Below are 21,025 nucleotides of genomic sequence, written 5' to 3'. Positions count from 1 at the left end.
ATCACAGACTGGATTCTCTACCAGGCCGTACAATTAGCATTCTGTAGCTGAATAAGGCTACCAACTAAGGGTCTCAGCTTAGGTAGAACCACAGCTTGGAATGGGTGGATCCAGAAGCTATGCTGCATAAAAATGCATGGTGGAGGCTTGTCTCCTCACCTGGGAGGACTCCAGACCTTTCATCTGGTTTCTACAAGTGACAAGCGTGGCTTTGTGGGTGGGCTATGCTGTTGGCTGGTCCCTCTGACCAACACCAGTGTGGGCAGGAGCACAGAGCTGCCTCTGTGTTCCTCAGGTTCTCCTCTTTCTTCTGCCTGACCCTGGAGGCCTCGCCCTGCAATTACCCAGTGCTTCCCTTGAGGGGAGACAGGAATGCACTTCCTGGGAGCATCTTGAAATGCTAAGGAAGCTAGTAGCTGTCTACTGAGCTTTTTTCTCAGTGTGGAAATTGTAGGTTCCCACATCTCTGTGGGGGAGAAGTGGGAGGTCAGAGGTCAGAGAGGGGGGGCCGTGAGATCTGAGACATTCTTCTTACCCTTCTATGTGAGTCTTTTGTTTTGGATGATTTTAGGTGGTCTGGGCCATGCAGGTTTCTCAGATTTGTTCTCAAGATTGGGCTTTTCACAAAAGTGTTCTTGTCCACGAGAATTTGATGGAATTCATACTTTTCACAGTGGGAAAGGTGGAGGCATGGAGCCTCTATTCTGCAATCTTGCTGACATTACTCCCTCCTTCCCCCCAGTAATCTCTGTAAAAACTTATAATTTCCCCCCTCAGCCTGCTAACATCAAATTAAGCTGAACATAACACAATTCCTTATAACCACAATTTAGAACTACCTCCAGAGAATCTGGGAAGACTAATAAATGAAGTAAAATGATGCATAAAAATCAGGGGCAGGATGCTGGTTTGATCAGGGGTACCAAACAAGCTAAACACTAAGCTGGAACCTGCAGCTTCTGAATTGCAGCACGATCTCCATGCTACACAGTTTCTCTCTTCACTGACCATCGGAAAGATGACAGGCCAATGGTGGTTACTGTGTGCCTACCATGTGTCACACAAGCCAATGGTGGTTACTGAGTGCCTACTATGTCACACAAGCCAATGGTGGTTACTGAGTACCTACTATGTCACACAAGCCAATGGTGGTTACTGAGTACCTACTATGTGTCACACACTACACTAGAGGTTAGGCTAAGGCAAAGTCTACTTCTAAAGAGTCTAGCTTAAAGGACAAACAATTACACGAATGCTACAGCAGAGTTCCAGACTATTCTATGAGGCAGAGGAATGAACTGACTCTATTAGTGACACTGAGAAAGCTTCCTGAGGCTTGAACTCAGACCTTCAAGTACATGAGGCAAGTGTTCTACCACTGACCTACATCCCCAGCCCCATAAAGATGCTGATCCATCAGGGGACAGCAGAATGAATAGAAACGCCTGCAACGTCCTCTAGGCTGGTTTTTTGTTTGTTTGTTTTGAGGTTTTTTTTTTTCCCCTACTCATATAAAATTCTTGTTATACTATTATGGTGATGTTTATATATATCCTTATCTAAAAACAAAGCAGAATCAAATCAATACCAAAAAAGGCACTAAATATTCTGAAGGCTACCCAGAGAATAACAGGCGTAAGTATGTAGTTTGAGACATTTATGGACATTCTTTATCTTGCACTTTGGACAAGAACATCAAGTATTAAGAAAATAATCTATTGTTGGCCCTGGTTTATTTGGTAATAGCTGGGATTTTTTCTTTTTTCTTTGCTTTCTACCAAGTAAGAGAATTAAACTGAACAAAAGATTAGGCTGATCTACAAAAGTGTCTGACTGTAGAGACAGAAATGAACAGTAAGTAGTCTAGGCATCTTGATTTTAGGTCAGTATGCTCTCCCACTGTTTTCTTAACATAGTTAAAAAAAAGTTTCTACAACATTCCCTGGTAATGTGTCTTCTGTCATCCTTGGTCTTAGATCTCATCTACTACATGAAACATAGTACGTTAATGTGGAATTACTAGTTAAAACAAGCTGGAACCTTGAAAGACTGTGATGGGATTTCTCAAAAGCTTGACTTGTTCTGAAGAAGCAGTTTGTCACCACAAAGTCTATGAACTGATGTGGCGCCCCAAATATATAACTCAGTCTCCAAATGATTTGTCAAATGATTGCAAAGATATTCTGCCATTTGATTTCCAGACTGACCATATACTGCTGTAATGAACTCAATTTTCTTTTGCCATTTTAGCAGGAAAAGAGCACAATCAAGACAACAAGAAGAGCTAGGCATGGTGACACATGCCTTAAATCCCAGCACTGGGAGGCAGGCAGATCTCTTTGAGTTTGAGGCCAGCCTGGTCTACAAAACAAGTTCTAGGATAGCCAGGGCTGCTACGTAAGAAAAATCCTGTCTTAAAAAAAAAAAAAGGAAGGAAGGAAGGAAGAAGAAAAGAAGTCTCTAGAAGAGCTGGTTCTCTTCTTCTGCCCTCAGACTTCCTTGCTAAGGTCTTAGGAACAAACACCTTTGTCCACTTTCTATGCTTCCTCACACTCCAAATTAGTCAAGCAAGCTCACTGCTTGTATATTTGTGTAACAAACACTGTCACGCGGTTTTGTTAAAAGCATGTGTGGTGTTCAATAAATATGGCTTTCATTTCAATTCCACCCTAATGGCTTTCTTACGACTTAGTTCTTGCACTAATTCCTTTAAACATTCCAATCCCCTCCCAACGCCCTCTAAGAGGATGGGCCTTGGTATGCTAGTGTCCTATTGTTGAGATGTAGGATGAACTCTGCAGGTCCTTAGAAGTATTTTCACAGTGTCATTTGGCCACAAAAGGGGAACAGAACAATCTTGAACTTTCATTAGTCCTGAAACTTCCCAGAACTCCTTCTAGCTTTCCCAGTTATAACCAAGCAGTTCACCAAACTCTCAAGGCAGCGTACGATAAGTGTTTACTGGAGCCAACTGAGTCATGGATTTTGTGACCTGTGGGACACAAAGGGAGGATTTTAATTCATCTAAATAAAAGGCTAGTGGTGTATGATTGCCTAAGAACTGGATAATAGATTGGAATAGAGCCAACATAACTGTGTTAGGGACCATCAGAACCCCACCACTAACACATCTGTCCCTGGAAGTGCAACCATCTCTAACATACATTTCCTAGGAGCCCCGAAGCCAGAGCATCTCCTCACACCAAGATAAACCCATCCTGACCAAGTCCTTGGCAACCAACATAAAGATTGCCACATCAAGTGACATTTCAGTACAGTGTTCCTAATTCCTAACGGGCATGAAAAAAAAATCACATTAAAGAAAGTACTCACAAGTGTAAAAACCTTTATTATGTTTGCCATCATTGTCTGGGGATACTTCTGAGAAAGAGAGAAAAGGAAACAGACAAGGAAACAAGCAAAGAAAGGAACCTATATAAGATGATGGGCAAGTTTATTTGCTTGACTGTGTTAATCAATTCATTGAGCTTATGTATATCAAAACATCATGTTGCAAGCCTTTAATATATACAAGAAACAGGCCCACCACATCATTTGCATGGTTGTCATCTCGCCTGAAATCAGGACACAATCTCTTGCTGTTATTTGGGAATCACTAATGTATACAGGAGCACATGGAGCCTGTCAAATCAATCCGAAGTATTTCAGTTTCGTTTTATTTTAAGAAGGCTGTGTCTTACTGCTGACGGTGTAGTTGTGCTTCTCAAGTCCTGCATGTCTGAGTACTGCAATGTACAGAGAGACGGTGATAATATCATCCTGGGACCTTAGGAAGACTGTGGTAGGGAAAGCCAGGGACTTCTAGTCCAGGAACATGCACTGGCCTATTGCCACATCCCATGATGCTCTTGGCACTCTCCTCAAGTCTGTCTCCACAGCCTCTAGGAATGGCTTCAGGATGAACATGCCTGCCTTGGTCTCTCTGGAAAGCACACAGTCCCTTGATTAAGATTCAACTCTCCCTCTCCTGCATTCTCTCAAGCAGGGTTTATATATTCCTCCACTGAGACGGGAGCCATGTCTTCTGCATTACCATTCATGGGCCCTTCTAACTCCACCTGTGCATGAAATGGCGAAGCACCATCTCCCCAGACTTCAGGCACACCTCGCCTCTCTTGCAATTTCTCCTTCCTTTCTTCTCAGACTCTTCCTAGAATCCTCTCCTTTCCTTATTGCCCTCTCAAATGTGACATCCCTTGGCTCAATCTCAGAACCTATTCTTTCTTGCCTTTTCTCCTTGGAAATTCTTATCTCACTCCACCGCATAAATTATTATCTAGTTGTTGATGAATCTCATATTTCTAAATGTCTGCAAGACATTCTTTTGGTATTCCAAGAGCTCTCATATATGTCTATGGAAAGCTCAAAGCCAAAATAAAAAAGTACAGAGAACACCAAAAGGTTTTCTTTATTTAATAAAAATGGCCAATAAATACCCAAGAAATATGTTCATAATGCACACTCATTAAATGAGCAGTCATTCCAATGGTAAGATTAACATGGCTGAAACAGGTTGATGATGCCCAGTGAGTGCAAGTGTAAAGCCAGCATCTTCATTGACTCTTAGAAGCTCAAATAAGCTCAGCAGTTTGGAGCATGAATGCACAAGATCTATTGGACAAATGTTGGATTTTTGCGTCTTATTCAAAACTTTCTTCTAGGAATCAAGTCTGTCTACCCTGTTTTACACATACACAGTGTATACCATGGGTCCCTCAAACTCAACGTGTTTGTCGAGGAACTCAGTTTCTTCTTTCCAAATCTGGATTTTCTATTTCAAAAATGCATTATCATCCATATTCTCGATGCTAAAATTAAAGTGTGCTTTCAGTCTTGTTTCCTTTCACCTTGCCTGATAGTAAAGCCAAATCTCACTTTGGAAAAGTAAGACTTACTTACTAAACATCTTTGGGAATCTGCTGTCCCTTCCTTTCCTGATACAGCCTCTACTCTTGTGCCTGTCGCCATAATCTCTTGCCTACCTAATTAGCTCTCCAGTCTCATCTTTTTAGGACTTTCCAGTCTGTACAATGCTATCTATACCCTCTTTGGGCACAGGCATGTACACAGGAAAAGATGGAAGGAGAAACATAGGGAGGGAAGGAGGGAGGAGGGGAAAGAGGGAGGGAGGGAGGGAGGGAGAGAGGGAGGGAGGGAAGGAGGGAAGGAGAGAGACACAGAGAGAGAACACATGCATATGCACATAAGTAAATACATAAATCTTGGAAAAAAAGAAAAAGACGAGTCTCCAAATTAGGAAGGGATGTATATTATCTTTGCATTACAGCAATGTAGTACTTGAGGCAGTTCACCTTATAAAAAGGAAAGGTTTAGTTAGTTCACAGTTTTGTTGATTCAAAGTCCAAGTCGCTCAAGTCCAAGCCCATTGACTCGGCTTCTGGTCAGGCAGGAGAATTGCCACAAGTTTGCACTGGCATTCGAGGAAGTGGTCTTATCTCAGGCAGAAGAGACAGCGTGGGTGGGGCCAGGCTTGCTCTTTCTATGACCTCTCCTCAGGAATGTTAGATGGGTTCCATGAGCAGCACCTCAGGCTCCCAATGACCTAAGGACCTTACCTCCCAAAGACTCGACCATTTCTGAACAAGAGCATTTTGAGGACCCAGGTTTTAAACAATAGCTGCTTCTTGGACACCAACCATAGTGCAGAGTGTTGGATACAGAAGTAGGTTCACCCTAGGCTTCCACATGCTCTTGTGTGCACTTTTCCTTTGAGCTATGGAAAGAATGTCTTGCAGATCCAAGTGTTGCCCTTAAGCCAGAAATCTCGATAACTACTCTAAGCTTCCTGATGAAGAAGATTTGTCTCAGCCAGCTCTGTCTGCTGTGCCGTGAAGACAAAGAAGGCAGAGCAGTACTAGGGATGAGGCATGGGTAAATCCTCTTTCCTGTGGCCATCCCCATAGGGAAGCTGTGGTTTGGTGAGTTAGGGCCAACCAAGAACAGATGAGAGAAGCAGTCATCAGGGAGGTAAGTGGCTAAGGGCCCATCAGTAAATCCATCACCACCATCAGCCCAGCACCCATGCAGAATGAAAAAGTGACATGGGAAACAGATGTACTGTCTCCTGGATAATGGTAACATTTTGAGACAGGGTTTCTCTGTGTTTCTTGGTTCCTGTCCTGGATCTTGCTCTGTAAACCAGGCTGGCCTCGAACTCACAGAGATCCGCCTGTCTCAGCCTCTCCAGTGCTGGGATTAAAGGTGTGTGCCACCACCTCCCGGCTTGGTTGCTTCTTACAGTAACTGCTTCTTAGAGTGAAGAGTTCAGGCTCTGGAAATAGAACTGTAAGCGCAAATCTCTGTTTCAGTATGTGCTGGTTGGATGGTGCTAGACAAGTTGCTTCATCTTTAAAAACAGAACTAAGGCCCAGGGATGGGGCGGGAGTGGCCTTTAATCTCAGCACTCAGGAGGCAGAGGCAGGACGATTTCTGTGAGTTCGAAGCCAGTCTGGTCTACAAAGCAAACTCCAGGACAGCCAGGGCTACACCGAGAAAATCTGTCTTGAAAAAAAAAAACAAACAAGCAAACAAACAGAAACCAGAACTAACTATTAGGTGAACAAATAAGGAATTCAGAACAGTACCTGGCCTATTATGTCCCCAGCTGATGCTATTATTATCATCGAAAGTGAATGGGGACCGGTGAGGTAGCTAGTGGGTAAAGGCACTTGCCATGAAGCCTGGTAACATGAGCTTAATCCTTAGGATCTACATGGTGGAAGGAAAGCTGCCCTTATATCTCTACATTCACACTGTGGCATGCTCATACATGTGCACACACATATAGGTCACACACACACACACACACACACACACACACACATACACACACACACACGGGCAAATGCTGCAAATGGTTTTTTAACAGTGTCAGAAAAATCTTTTCCATTAGGGTAAGTGTCACAAATTTGATCACAACCTGTCCATAGCAAATTAGTTCAAATAGGTTAGAGAAGGAAGCTATTAAAACTGAAGTTGACTTTGAGCCATAACTGCTTTTATTCTGTAGGATGACCTTGACTATCAACTGAGAGTTAATTCTTTAAGTCAGCCACTTCCCCCAAGACATGCTGGTGCTCACAACACTATCTAAAGTTACCATCCTTCAAAAGTTACCATCACTCCTGGGATAATCACTCAAAAAACATGCCCTTATATGGTGGTTTGGATTATGTCCTGTCTACCTAGGGGAGACTATTTGCTGCCATGGAACACAGGATTGGTCTATTCAAGGAAACATATGACTTGATCAAATGGGGTCCATCCAACAGGAAGGGAGCAGACAGAGATAGCAAACAATCTGTCCTCCACACAGCAATTCTCCGACTGTACTAATTGCTCTGCGTCCCTGATCTTGAGGTAGCCATTTTGCTTTGTCTGAGTACTAGCTTCAATATGGCAACCTGCTTCTAATCTCCATCTTTCCTAAACTGTCCCTCTGGATTTTCGTTCCAGACTGGTAACTTGACCCTGAATTTCTACTACTTGATTTAGGAGGCAGGCATGAGCCCCTCTTACACACACAAAGCAGGAAAATGGCCTGTAGTGTGAAAAGGATCATATCATAGTCACTATTACGTCAACGGCCAATCTGTAATTAACAGCTTCATATGAAATGCCTTTATGAAACACAGACATTTGGGAAAATGTCTTATTTCAAATATGCAACGTCCTGTCTCAGCCAGGCACATATATTTTAAAGAGCTGCTATGCAATTCATGTGTTTGGGACATGTGACTGATTAAAAATGGCAGCACTGTTGAGTTCTAGCTCTGTTCTTTTGCCAGTTTTGAAGCCCTATGAGAGGAGATGTAATAACGACTGTGACGAGTTAAACCAATGCTTATGTGTACTTGTCTGCTTTGCCTCCTTGAGTATGTCCAAGTCTGTACACAGAACCCAAGTCAGGCGTGCCTGTGGGCGAGCATTCTCAGTCCCGTAGACCTTGTGTGGCTTTCTATTTGGCACAATACCTTAACTACTACATAGTTCATGTATACACTTATTTTCGGTAGAACTGAACTTGGTAACAGTAAAACAGAATGCAAGGGGTTACTTAAGAAAATAAACCTTTATTTTTGAACTGTATCATTTCCTAAATTGTGTTTTCCCAAAATTTGTTTTTTAATTATATTCTATATGAGTAGGTGTTTTGCCTGCATGTATGTCTTTACACCATGTTCTGTGTGCCTGGTGTCCTTGGTAGCAGGAAGAGGGTGTCAGATCCCTTGAAACGGTAGTTACAGATGGTTGTGAGCAACCAGGTGGGTGCTAGGAATTGAACCAAGGACTCTTGAAAGAGCAGCAAGTGCTCTGAACCTCTGAGCCATCTCTTTAGTCCCTTATTCTCTGGGCTTTATTTTTTTTTTAATTGAAACTTCATCTGATATATTTTATTTCTATTTACTCAATATTTAAAAACCCAAATAATTTAACTTTAGAAAATAAATAACCCTATTCAATAAAAGACAGTAGTCAAAGGATATTGGCTGAATTAAGTCTTCCACCATCTAATTACCTTCCCTGGGTGGAGGTAGGGCTTGTGGGGCGTGGGGCTTAGTGGCAGAGCCTGTGTTCAGTGTACACACAAAGCCCAAGTTCCATCCCTCATATCACAAACTCCAAAACAAAATAAAATAAAAGTAATGAATTTGCTTTTGGCAGAAGCTGATTTCAATATGGCCGTCTGTTTCTTCTCAGCTACTTTGGTTCCAGGGGCATGGACTCCAACCAGAGGGCCAGAGACCCTGGCAGCCCATCTGCCTGTCGGCACAGGTGTCTGAACTGCAGTAAGGTCTAAGTTGGAAACAGGAATGAAGTTCAGTTGCTGGCTTCTGATCAGCCTGTTGGGGAAGTCGGTTGTCCCTTCTCTACTGGACTTGGTGTTAGAACAATATAAGGTGGGACGATCAAAGGACAACGAGTGAAGTTATCACTCAAGGATAGAACATGAGTGCCATAAAGACCGGAAATGAGTCTGTTCGGTCTACTGACGGATTTCAGCTCCTACAGCACTTGTTGCATGGTGGGTGAAGCTGGTGATATTTGTTAAACGAGTCACTGGGGGGAGGGGGAGAAAGAAACACACACAGAGACGCACGCACACACACACACACATACACACACACACACACACACACACACACACACACACACACACACACACACACACACGGGGTGGAGTGGGGGAGTATCAAGAGTCCTGATAACATGATTTGAACTGCGGATGCTGTGGTACTTGACACCAAGCTATCCCTGGCTTTTTAACCGTACAAACTGATACTTTTCTCCCCCAGTACAGGGGATTGAAACAAGGCCTAAGGAACGATGCACCAGCACTCTACCGCTAAACTGTACCACCAGCCTGTCCCCCTTTTTTTCCTTGGTTGGTTTGGTTTTGGTCCTTACCTGTTTTGTTTTCTGTAGTTTTGGGTTTTTACTGATGTTTGGTTTTTTTGTTTGGGGGTTTTTGGTTTGTTTGAGTGAGGATTGTCTTAATTTTCTCAGGCTAGCCTCAAACTCACTCTTGGCCTCCTGAATCTGGAGCTCACTGATTCTGCTGGGTTTGCTGGCCAGCAAGCCCCAGGCATCCTCCTGCCCCTGTCTCCCCAGTGCTGGGATTACTGCTATGCCTGCCTGCCTTTGTCTGTAGGTGCTGGGGGTCAAACTCAGGTCCTCACATTGTGTGACTGGCACGCCACCGACTGAACCTCACTCAGCCCACTACTGAAACTTACACAAGCCAAATAAAGTCTTCTTTCCTTAACTAGGCTTTGTGTGGGGGTTGGTTGCAGGAACAAGAAAGGTCACTAATACAGAGACTGACCTCTTGCTGCCAGGACTAAGCCTGTTTACACGCCCGGCATGCCCTGGGCACGTGGTAATATGTGTGTTTACACAAATAAATAGTCTGAGTTACAGCTTAAACTATTACAATCATACTCAGACTTGGCATGTACCCCCAAGACAAGGACACACTTAACACTCTGGAGTAAACCAGAAACTCGGGTTGTCAGGACTGCATCTAGCATTCACATGCTTTGTTCCTAACTCGTGCATATGGCTTCCTGTGCATATCTGATATATGGTGGTACAAAAGGCTCTTGGTGTGCCCTCATTCTTGAAGCATCCGTCTTTCTCCCCATACACACACTGGTTTCTCCTTTTGCTCTTGCTATTTTCTAAACTTCCCAGGCAGTATCTTCAGTTAGCTCAATCAGCTCTTGCCTTCTAGACTGTTAGTTACACTCTCAACTAAAAGGAAAGATACAGGTGAGCTGGACTTACTTAGTGGCCAAGTCAGTAGGTAAGTACCTGCTGTAATACTATGCAATGCATTTAACTTCAACTATTTCTAATTTTGCTGCAAAGGAAACCCTTGTTTATACATTCCTGCATATTTATCAGATCATTTCCTCTGGCCAAACATGTTGAAGAATCTTGACTCATAAATATAATTTTTTTTTTTAACCAAAAAGGTGGATTAAGTTTACACAACAGCAGTGGGCTGTGAGCACGCATAGGCCTCTGTTCTCTCAGCTCGCGTGACATTGCAGTTTTTACTATTCTCTGGTGGGTTAGACACTGAGCTTTCATTTCCAATATTTCGTGTTTCGAGAACTTTTACTTTTCCAGTTCCCTTAAAATCTTTAACTCCATTGGCTGCAATTTATGAAGCCTTTCTGTTATGGTATAATCTTTTTGTACACTGTGAAGATATGTCTTTGCCAAGGCACCTTATGATTGGTTTCATTAATAAAAGGCTGACTGGCCAGTAACTAGGCAGGAGGTATAGGCAGGGCAGTAAGACACAGAGGACACTGGGAAGAAGGGTGGAGGTTCCGGAGTCCCTAGAGATACAGAAAGAAGGAAGATGAATGTGCCTTGTTGAAAGAAGGTACAGCCACATGGCAGAGGGTAGATAATAAATATGGGTTAATTTAGAATATAAGAGTTAGCTAGTAACAAGCCTGAGCTATTGACCTAGCGTTTACAATTAATATTAAGTTTCTGAGTGATTTTCTGGGAATGGCTGCCAAGACATAGAGAAACTCCACCTACACTTTTTTTTAAGGTCTATACACTTCTGAAGTTTATGAAGCTCCCTTTAACTGCTTTTAAGTACACTGATTTGCACATGGCCCCTACCATATGAATTTCAGTTCATAGATTATATTTTAGTCATTTCAGTTCTTTTTACTGTCTCATTTAGAATTTTGCACAAAGAATATGTTCAATTAATTTCTTATTTAGATGTATTTTAATTAGATTGTGTCTCTTAGTTTACTTTCTGTGGCTGTCACAAAATTTGTGAGATGAGTGGTTTTTTAAGAAAATAAATCATATTTCACAGTTTTGAAGGCTGAGAAGGCCACAATCAAGATATTGACAGGTCTAGTGTCTGGGGATGTAATAGTCTCTATTTGCATGATAGAATATTGGACCCTGTGGCCCCTGGAGAGGAGGAATTTGTCTTCATATGTAGAAGAATGGAAGAACAAAGAGGTGGGGTGAGGGTAGGGACATTAATCTCACCTGAAGGCAAAATCTTCATAGTCAAATCATCCCTTAAAAGCTCCATTTCTTAATAGTGTTAGAAAGTCAATCAAGGTGGTGGTGGTGCTCACCTTTAATCCCAACATTCAGAAGGCAGAGGCAGGTGGATCTCTGAGAGTTCGAGGCCAGCCTGGTCTACAGAGCAAATTCCAGGATAGCCAGGGCTACACAGAGAAACCCTGTCTTGAAAACCAAACAAACAAACAAAAAATAATGATAATAAGAATAAAATAAAAAAGAAAGTCAATCAAATCTTAGCATAAACTTTTGAGGGCTCAAACATTCAAACTATAATAGACTGTGAAAGATGGAAATACCCAGAATCGTCTCTCTAAGATTCACTGACTTTTATAGTGATTTCTATGACAGCCAAAGATATGAATGTCTGCTCTAACTGAAGTTCGACCTTTAAGTGAAAGCAGCTGATTCATTAAAACCTGTCTAATCTCTTCAACAAAATTCGAACCTCCCCACCCCCACTCCCAGTGTAGAGTCCCTCTGTATTCATTGGGTATTGGTTCCGTGAATGATGTAGAATTTGCATATTACCTCTTCACACCCTTGTACATTGAATCATCTCTAAGTTACTTATAACAATATAAATGCTATACAAGTAAGTAGTTTTTATTAGGGAATAATGTCAAGAACAAAGACTTAAAATATGGATTAAATGAATGCAATAGGCTTTAGATTTTTATGTTCAATTTATGTAGGCAGAGTTTTCGTGTTCTGCAGCTTCTCTCAAATCAAACACTGAGGCTTATATTAATTACAAATGATTGGTCAATAGTTCAGGTTTATTACTAACTAGCTCCCACATTTTAAGTTAACCCATATTCCTTATGTATGCTCTGCTATGTGGCAGTACCTTTATTAGAATGGCACATTCATCTCCTGCTCCCTCTGCATCTACTGGCAACTCCTGACTCTGCCCTTCTTCATCCCAGCATCCTTAGTGTGGTCATCCCACCTATACCACCTGACTGACTATCGGCCAATCAGCTTTTTATTAAGCCAATCATAGAGACATATATTCACACAGTGTAAAGGAATATTCCACAGCATTTCCCCCATTTTATATAAATAAAAAGGAAGGTTTTAACTTTAACATAATAAAATGATATGCAACAAAAACAGTTATCAAGTAAGAATTACAGTTACAATATCTAGTCCATTTCTATTTGGCAAAATTAGAGAAAATACTCTATTATCTATCTTATCTTTGTGAGTTCAAAGTTTTGTACCTAAATTACCATCAATCATAACTAAGGAAAACTATACCTATCTATTTTTCAACTCCATCGAAGACCTCAGAAGGGTAAAATGTTACCAAATGACAAGGACATCAGACTGCCTGGACATTCACCCTAGGTTCTTGGCCTACAGGCCTAGCATATCTAACAGACTTTCCTGTGAATCAGGGAATTCTGAAGGACTGTCCTACCTTGTCTTAGCAAAGTTCAACAGTTGCCTTTCTTGCATCCTGCTAGTCCACTTTGGACAATAACTGTCAGTAATTGAGACAAGGGCAGTTTTTTGCCCAAATAATTAATTTTTGCTACAAAGAAAGCAAACTCCATATAGAATTTCTCCAGTGTCCATCATCCTCTTTTGAAACAATTTGGTGCTGTCAGAAGCAGACATGTTTCACTGTGAAAAGCTTTAGGTTATTAAACATATTAAATGCCATATTCTATAGGTCTTTGAAGTGTTTGAAGACCATCTATAAGTCTAAATATATCTGTTCATGACCTTGAACACATACCTAACATGACTATAAGTTAGACTATTACAGATGACTATTAATCTTTATTTCTTAATTATATATTACATGTTTAAATGAGCTGCATAAACATAATACCCTAAAGAACAGAAACATACATACTGTATAACAAAATTAAATTTAAATTTGTATCAATAAACCAAAATCCATACCAATATAAAATATTTTGAGATTAATAGTTGTTTAGGGGACTAAAATAGATTCAATAATCTACTCTTTTTCCCTATCATTCGTATATCATTACTACCCCCCCTTTTTTAGAAAGAGATCTTTGAATATAACTCTTTTGTTTAGATTTTTTTTTTTACTATTACCAATAACTTGTAACCAACACCCCTTAAATGATAACAAACATCCATAACCAATATTTTAGGAGTGTGGGCATGGTTCTCTAGACTACTTCCTGTTGTTTGGGGGCACTGACATCTTTGGGGGAACCTTGAGAAAATTGAGATAATAATTAAGTCCCAATTGGAGTAATCGGTGAGTCTGGACCCTCTCAGCCAGCAGCCTTGAAGCAGTTTTGGATGCCGGATCACTTGGACCATCCGTTTTCATTGGTGTCTGGTTCCTTTGCTCTGAAAATACATAAACTTTTAAAGGTAACATACATATCTGCATTAATACAAGTATAGACTATGCATTATACAAAAGTCAACCAAAGATGATTTTTGTTATGTGTTTGAGCAGGTAAAATATACAGCATGTGTCCTGTAGTTCTTTTAGGTCTATTTCTTTATGTCTGTAGTCAGAAATTTAGGGGATCTTCCTCAATCAAACCTGATTTTCTTTAACCTAAAATGAATCCACAGCTTCTCATTTTCTGTGTAAATAAAAGCATAGCTTCTCCCCTAAAGCAAGATAACTTTTGACTTAAATTGTGAAGTCAAGATATGTTTAAAATATATAGGCTTAATCCAGCAGCTTTAATCCAGTGTCTCTTAGTAGCCATTGCTCCTTCCTCAGCAATCAAAAAATTCAAAGACAACACAATAACATAGAATATCCAGACACTCTATGTATTTTCCATCTTTATGTGGCTTTTTTCTATATTACTTACTCCCCTTTTAAGGACTTTATTATTTTAAAACTATATATCTCTTTTTTTATGACTGTCTATAACTTCTCTTTTTTCTCTGAAGCCTATGTATATTTTTAAACACCCTGTAACTCGTTTTGAGGGGTTTTTTTTTTTCATCTGAATCTCTCTTTATTGCATATCTGTAATCTTTTCTGTCTGCATGAGCAAAATTTAAACTGCTGTGTAACTTAGATGATGGCATGCTGCCGGCTGACTCCTCCCCTTGGTTCCCTGAGAGGCTAGTCTATGGCAGAGGTGCATTTACTACCAGTTCTGGGAGCCATGTTTACCACCCCAACTGTGGGAAGTTTCTGGGGCCACCCCACCATCGAGTAGCATGCCACCCGCTGCTCATACACTCCATTTAAGTGTTTGGCAGAAGGGCCTCTGAAAAGAGCCATATGGTTTTGTCACTAGCACTTAGCCTCTCTTAAAAGAGTCACACCTCTGCTCACCCTCAGCAAACAGAACCCAACAGAGAAAATGATGATACCAAGAAGCTGTGCTTGGTTCTGTTTTGTGTGGATATAGTTGCCCAATGTTTGGATGCCATTTGTAGGCAGAGTTTTCTTGTCTCATAGCACTCTCAAATAAACACACTGAGGCTTATATTAATTATAAATGCTCAGCCAATAGCTCAGGCTTATTACTAACTAGCTCTTACATTTTAAGTTGACCTATATTTCTTATTTATGCTCTGCCAGGTGGCAGTACCTTTATTAGAATGGCACATTCATCTCCTGCTCCCTCTGCATCTGGTGGCAACTCCTGACTCCGCCCTTCTTCATCCCAGCATCCTTAGTGTGGTCACCCCACCTATACCTCCTGACTGACTATCGGCCAATCAGCTTTTTATTAAGCCAATCATAGAGACATATATTCACACAGTGTAAAGGAATATTCCACAGCACACTTAACTATATAGTTGTTTAACTAATATGTTAAATATATATATATATATATATAAAACACTTCAACATTTCTAAAAATATTCATCAGAAAAACTTAACTTATACATTTTCTTAATACTAAAAAATAACTTGATGCCAAGAGACTAAATACAATTTTTAAAAATATTTTTAAGTACATATTTGTGGTGTGTGCGTTTCTGTGCATGTGTATATGGAAACCTGAAGTAAAAGTTCAATGTCTTCCTCTATCACTCTCCACTTAATTGTTCTGAAGTAGGGTCTCTCACTGAACCCAGAGTTTACCACTCATCAAGATTATTTGGCCAACAAGCCCCAGGGATCTTCCTGTCTCCCCATCATGGGACTATAGGTACATGGCCATGCCCTGCTTTTTACGTGGATGTTGAGGACCCTTGGGTCCTCAAGTTTATGAAGCAAGTTCTTTACCAACTGAGCCATCTTCCCAGCCCCCTAGAGTATTTATGTATATGTTCATATAGTTGGTAGTGAATCATTTTGTTTTGAAATATTATTAAATGAGAGCCCGGATGGCATCTTAGAATAAAAGAACATGGTAGTATTGATCAAGATAGATGGACAGGCAGAATGGGTCATGACACAGAAGTAGCACTCAAGAATCACCACTTCTGAGCTGACCAGGGCATGTTCTGTAGCCTCTCTGGAACCTATGACTGATATAAAAATCAGTAAGTTAATGCACAGGAGGAATTTAGTTATGTGGGCTATAGAGATGGCTGACACAAAAGCATGAGGACCTGAGTTTGGATTCCCAACATCTATGTAAAAGATGTGCAGAGACAGAAAGATCCCTGGAGTTCACTGGCCAGTCAGCTTAGCTAATAAGTCAGCTCCAGGTTTAGTGAGAAATCCTGCTTCAAAAAATAAGGGGTAAGAGGCTTTGAGTTGGCTCAGTAGGTAAAGGCACTACTCACACACTCTGTCAGCACTGTAAACATTTGCAGGGGCAGAGGTGGACGATTTTATTGGGCAGTCATTATTGTAGCAGAAAAATAAAGTGGAAAAAAACTGAAATATTTATCAAGAAATCATGAACGCCAGTTGTAGAAAAGGATTCTGCAAGGAAAAGTTTCCATGTGACGAAGGACATCGTGTGTAATGTCAGGAAGAACTTTCCAGAGGGAGAAAGCAAAGAGACCCACCAGTGGGATGTCACCCTCCCAAAGCAGTGCTCAAAACTCAGCATCTCCCTGTGCTGTGGTCTGCACATCCTGTCTCATGACAGCTAGGAATTCACTATACTACAGTTATGTCATATTTACCACTCTCGGTCCTTAAAAGTAGCCCTGGAATTCTGCAAGTGTATTGTACTACGTGTTTGGGTCTGGGTGCTGTGTTTTATTTAACTGGCATGGACGGTTTCAAAAGATACTGCTCCACAATCATGCATGGTGGCTCACACATGTAATCTCAGCCCCTGGGAGGCTGAGGCAGGAGGATTGCTTGAGTGCAAGGTCAGCCTGGGCTACATGATGAGTTCTGGGCCAGCCTCACTGAGTGAGACCTGATTTCAAAATTAAACAAAACAAAACAAAACAAAACAGAATAATGCTTCTGTACTAAAAGGTAAATGCCTATAATCTCACACATCTGTAACAATAATATATAAATAATTCTAAATTACTCTCAACACACATTTAAATACTGAACAATATTTACATCTTTGCAAATGAGATATTTCTGCTACCAGAACTCTCTGGTAATAAAAATGATAGAGGTGTTTGTTGGTGATGAAAATTACCTATGATCACCTACATTTTTCTCCATTAAAAAAAATTATGTAACTTGAGGTTTGAACTAAGAGTCCACTGGAATGTTTTGGCATAAAGCTGACGGCACACATCAACAGGGTTGAGATTTGTGTTCCTGGAAACATCAAAGGTTTTCAGCAACAGTGTGGCCTGGAATGCCAGGGATACGCAAAACGAAAGTAGCTGAACTTAGATATGCATTAACCTAAGATGCTTTAACTAGGCTAGACATCTTAAAGGAACTGACAGTCCTGCAAGATTTCCAGGACTTCCTGTGTTCAGTGAGCCACTCTGAGTAATTTCTGTACTTCCACTTCCTGTCCAGTGCTGCTAAGCAGCAAATTTTGAGTTTACAAATATTTAAAGAAACTCAAAGTGTGCGTAAGTTCTTAGTATTCCACAGACTAAACTGGAGTTACAGATGGCTGTGAGCGACCATGTGGGTGCTGGGAATTGAACTCAGGTCCTCTGTAAGAGCAGCCAGTGCTTCTAACCACCAAGCCATGTCTCCAGCCCAAGTTAAATTTCTTTAGAGATTTCTGTGACTTTTGTTACATTTTCTCTTGGGTACAGAATTTTTGCTTTACCTCAAAGATGACGATCACCACCACCCTTGATTTCTCTAGCAGAATATGGAAAAGCAAAAAAACAAAAAACAAAAACAAAACAAACAAACGAAAACCCACTCTTCCCTGAAGAATAATTATAATGACAATTACAGTGACAGTTTTCTCTGTGTGTGGCATATAGATGTGTTTGCATGTGCCTGTCCCTAAGTGGGCCTGTGTACGCAGAGGTTGACACTGGGTGTTTTTCACTATTACTCTCCACCTTATTTTTTTAATCAGGGTCTCTCATTGACCCCAGGGCTCACCAATTGCCTAGACTGCCTGGCCAGTGAGCTCCCAGGATCCTCGTTTCGGTCTCCATCTCCTGGGACTAGGATTACAGGCAGTAAGCCCCCAGGATCCTCGTGTCTCTGTTTCCAGGTATTAAGATTACAGGCACATGCTACCAGGGCTGACTTTTTATAGGAGAGCTCAGGAGCAGAAGCCAGATCCTCACATTTGAACATAAGCACTTTACTCGATGAGCCTTCTTCCAGCCCCCACAAAAATAACAGCAGCAGTGCCTGCCACCAGATTCTGCTCCTGACATCAGCTGTCTCAGCCCTAACCTCAGACTGGAATTCACCTGACCTGGGAATTTGCAAGCTTCTCTATAAATGTTCCCAAACTGAAATTCTGGAAGTTGCCGGCAGTCTGTGCCAGACTAGCTCTCAGAGGATTCTGGTGGTGATAAAGTTTAAGAATCTTCCTCAAAATAGGAAATCGGTGCGATTCTCCTCGGTTTTGTTTTCTTTTGTTTCATTGGCAGGGTCTCACTGTGTAACCGGGAAGACCTGGAACTCACTATATAGACCAGGCTGGCCTCGAACTCACAGAGACCCACCTGCTTCTGCTGCCTCAGTTCTGAGATGAAAAGCGTGTGCTACTACACTTGGCTTATTATACCCCTTTTATAAAGAAAGAACAAGACTCAGAGAAACTAAAATGGCTTTAGATGATTAGGCCAGTAAGAGCAGAAGGATGGCTTGAACCAGCTTCTTGTGACTCTTTCTTTCCACTTCATTGAAGTTACCTTCTGAAATAACTCCAAGGGTTTGTCACAGATGCGTGCTTCTCCATAATACCTGGGATGCTTTACACAGTGGTCCCACAGAACAGAGATGTGCCTAGGGTAGTGACAGAATATAGCCCTCTTGTGGATTTCCTGCACGCTTACTTTTAATTTAATCATGGTAATGTGTCACAGAGTGAAACAAAACACAAAAGTCAACTTGGCTCCAAACCTCTTCATCCGAAGATCTTCATGTAGTTTCCCTGAAACTCCTACAGCAGAAAAGCGCAAACACCTCAATGCCCACCAGAAGGGTGTGGTTAATCAAAATTCACAGCCAAAATATATCTTCACCATGTCCATATTAGTTTATATTTATTATGTTTTATGTAATTATAAACTTGTAAACATTCCATCCTCTATAATCAATTATGGATTCATTCCAAAGAAGCTTCTTCTAAGTTAGCCTCAACTACCTCAACATAAACGGCCTGAATTCATCTCACTGGGTGGGGCTGAGTTTTCCTTCATAACTTGAAGCACTGTTTCTGGATTCTAGTGCATTAGGAGTGCACAGGAAGCTGCTCTCAGGTCTACCTTTCAGGATTTCACAGAGTGCTTGACAAAGCCAGCAGATCATTTCACTAACTTACTTGTGCCTAAGATTTCTCCACCTCCTTTTGCCCTTAAAAACAGAAGGAAAGTGTGTAAGGAGCATGTAGAGCAGTGGTCCTCAACCTGTGGGTCACGACCCTCTGGGGGGGTCGCCCAAGACTATTGGAAAACACAGAGATTTACATTACGATTCAGAAAAGTAGCCAAATTACAGTTATGAGGTAGCAACAAAAAATAACTGCATGGTTGGGGGTCAGCACAACATGAGGAACTGTATTAAAGACTCGCAGCATTAGGAAGGTTGAGAACCACTGAGGTAGAGCCAGGATAGCTGCTAACCCTCTCAATTGTTCTATAAGTATTTCCCTCTCTTTCTCTCATTCAACAGCTGTTAAAACCTCAAGTCCTCTAGGAAGCTGGTTATCAGAGTCTGAGGCTCTCCATGTAAAATGTGACAAATTGCTCTCAACACTGGTTCTATCAGCCCTGAACCCCCACCTGCTTAATACTCGTGAAATGAGCGAATGCCTAATACGTTATTAATGAGCTGTGAAACGCCTTCGGAGTCAGGTGCTTCTCTCTGTCAGAGAGCTCCTCCCAACTCACCTTGTTCTGAAAAGAATAAAAAGATGAGCTAGAGAAAGAGGAAAAGAAGAGGGGAGAGAGTGAGAAAGAGAGGGAGGGAGGGGAAGAGGGAGGAAGTGTGGGAGAAGACAGATGATTTTAATTGTGCATATTGAGATGAGCAATGGTGAGTTCATTTATGAGGGAAGTTAAAAATATTTAAAATAAGAGAGTACAAGTGGCTTCTAAATACTAAAAACAAGAATGTAATTTCTGAAATAAGGAAAATGTTGCATGATCCACATATGAAGTTTTAAAAGCTGTAGGAAGCAGGATATGGACTCAGAGGAGGTGTACATGGGTTGGTAACACTGGGAAATACCCATAGCCCAGCTTGTACTTGGATCCAAGATAAAAAATGAGAAAAAGGAGACCAGAAAGGGGACAGATGAAGGGGGGTAACACAACAATCATAGCTATTTGGTTGGCTGGAGCAACCCAGTTTTGACATCTTGCCACCTTTTTAAAAGTAGGATTACTTAATGATTAATTTCCATTGTCAACTTGATTGGATTAAGAAATACCTGGAACATTAATGAGGCACTCCTTTGGGTGTGTCTGTAATGGAGAAAGGACTGCTCTGAAAGTGAGCGACATCATTCCCAAGGAGTAGGGACCAGGACCTAATAAAAAGAGAAAAAGGAGAAAGCTGGATGATACAGCATTCCCCTCTGCTTCTGGATTCACCCCGATGTTAGCAAATTCCCACCACCTCATCTCCGACCCTCTCCTGTCCCGAGGCCAGTGAGTGACAGTGGACTGCAGTCATCGCAAGCCACAGCAAACCCTTCTTCCCCTGGCTTGCTTTTGGCGGGTATTTGCTCACAGCAACGAGAAAACAGCAAACGCAAACACTAATGAGTATTACTAATGGAGAACTGACCAAATAATCCAGAATGCTGGGGCTCCGGAGCTGGAGCAACTGCTCAACATTCACGAGCACTGGCTGCTCTTCCAGGGGACTCAGGTTAGATTGTCAGCACCTACAGGGCCGCTCACAGCC

The 21,025-nt window shown here is 41.4% G+C and overlaps 1 long non-coding RNA gene across 1 annotated transcript in view; it reads right to left on the bottom strand.

Moving 5' to 3' along the window:
- Nucleotides 1–12,225: 12,225 nt before the first annotated feature.
- Nucleotides 12,226–21,025, bottom strand: part of LOC128099380 (uncharacterized) — a 14,667-nt gene continuing 5,867 nt past the window's right edge. Inside the window, exons 2-3 of the long non-coding RNA XR_008214508.1 lie at nucleotides 20,547–20,645; nucleotides 12,226–13,959 (exon numbers count right to left, since the gene is read on the bottom strand). This is a non-coding gene — a long non-coding RNA (uncharacterized LOC128099380). The remainder of the gene's footprint in view (nucleotides 13,960–20,546; nucleotides 20,646–21,025) is intronic.

Source organism: Peromyscus californicus, unplaced genomic scaffold (genome assembly GCF_007827085.1).
Source record: "Peromyscus californicus insignis strain IS unplaced genomic scaffold, ASM782708v3 Scaffold_6__1_contigs__length_162567912, whole genome shotgun sequence".
Taxonomy (NCBI): Eukaryota; Metazoa; Chordata; class Mammalia; order Rodentia; family Cricetidae; genus Peromyscus; species Peromyscus californicus.
This window is presented reverse-complemented; position numbering and strand designations above follow the sequence as displayed.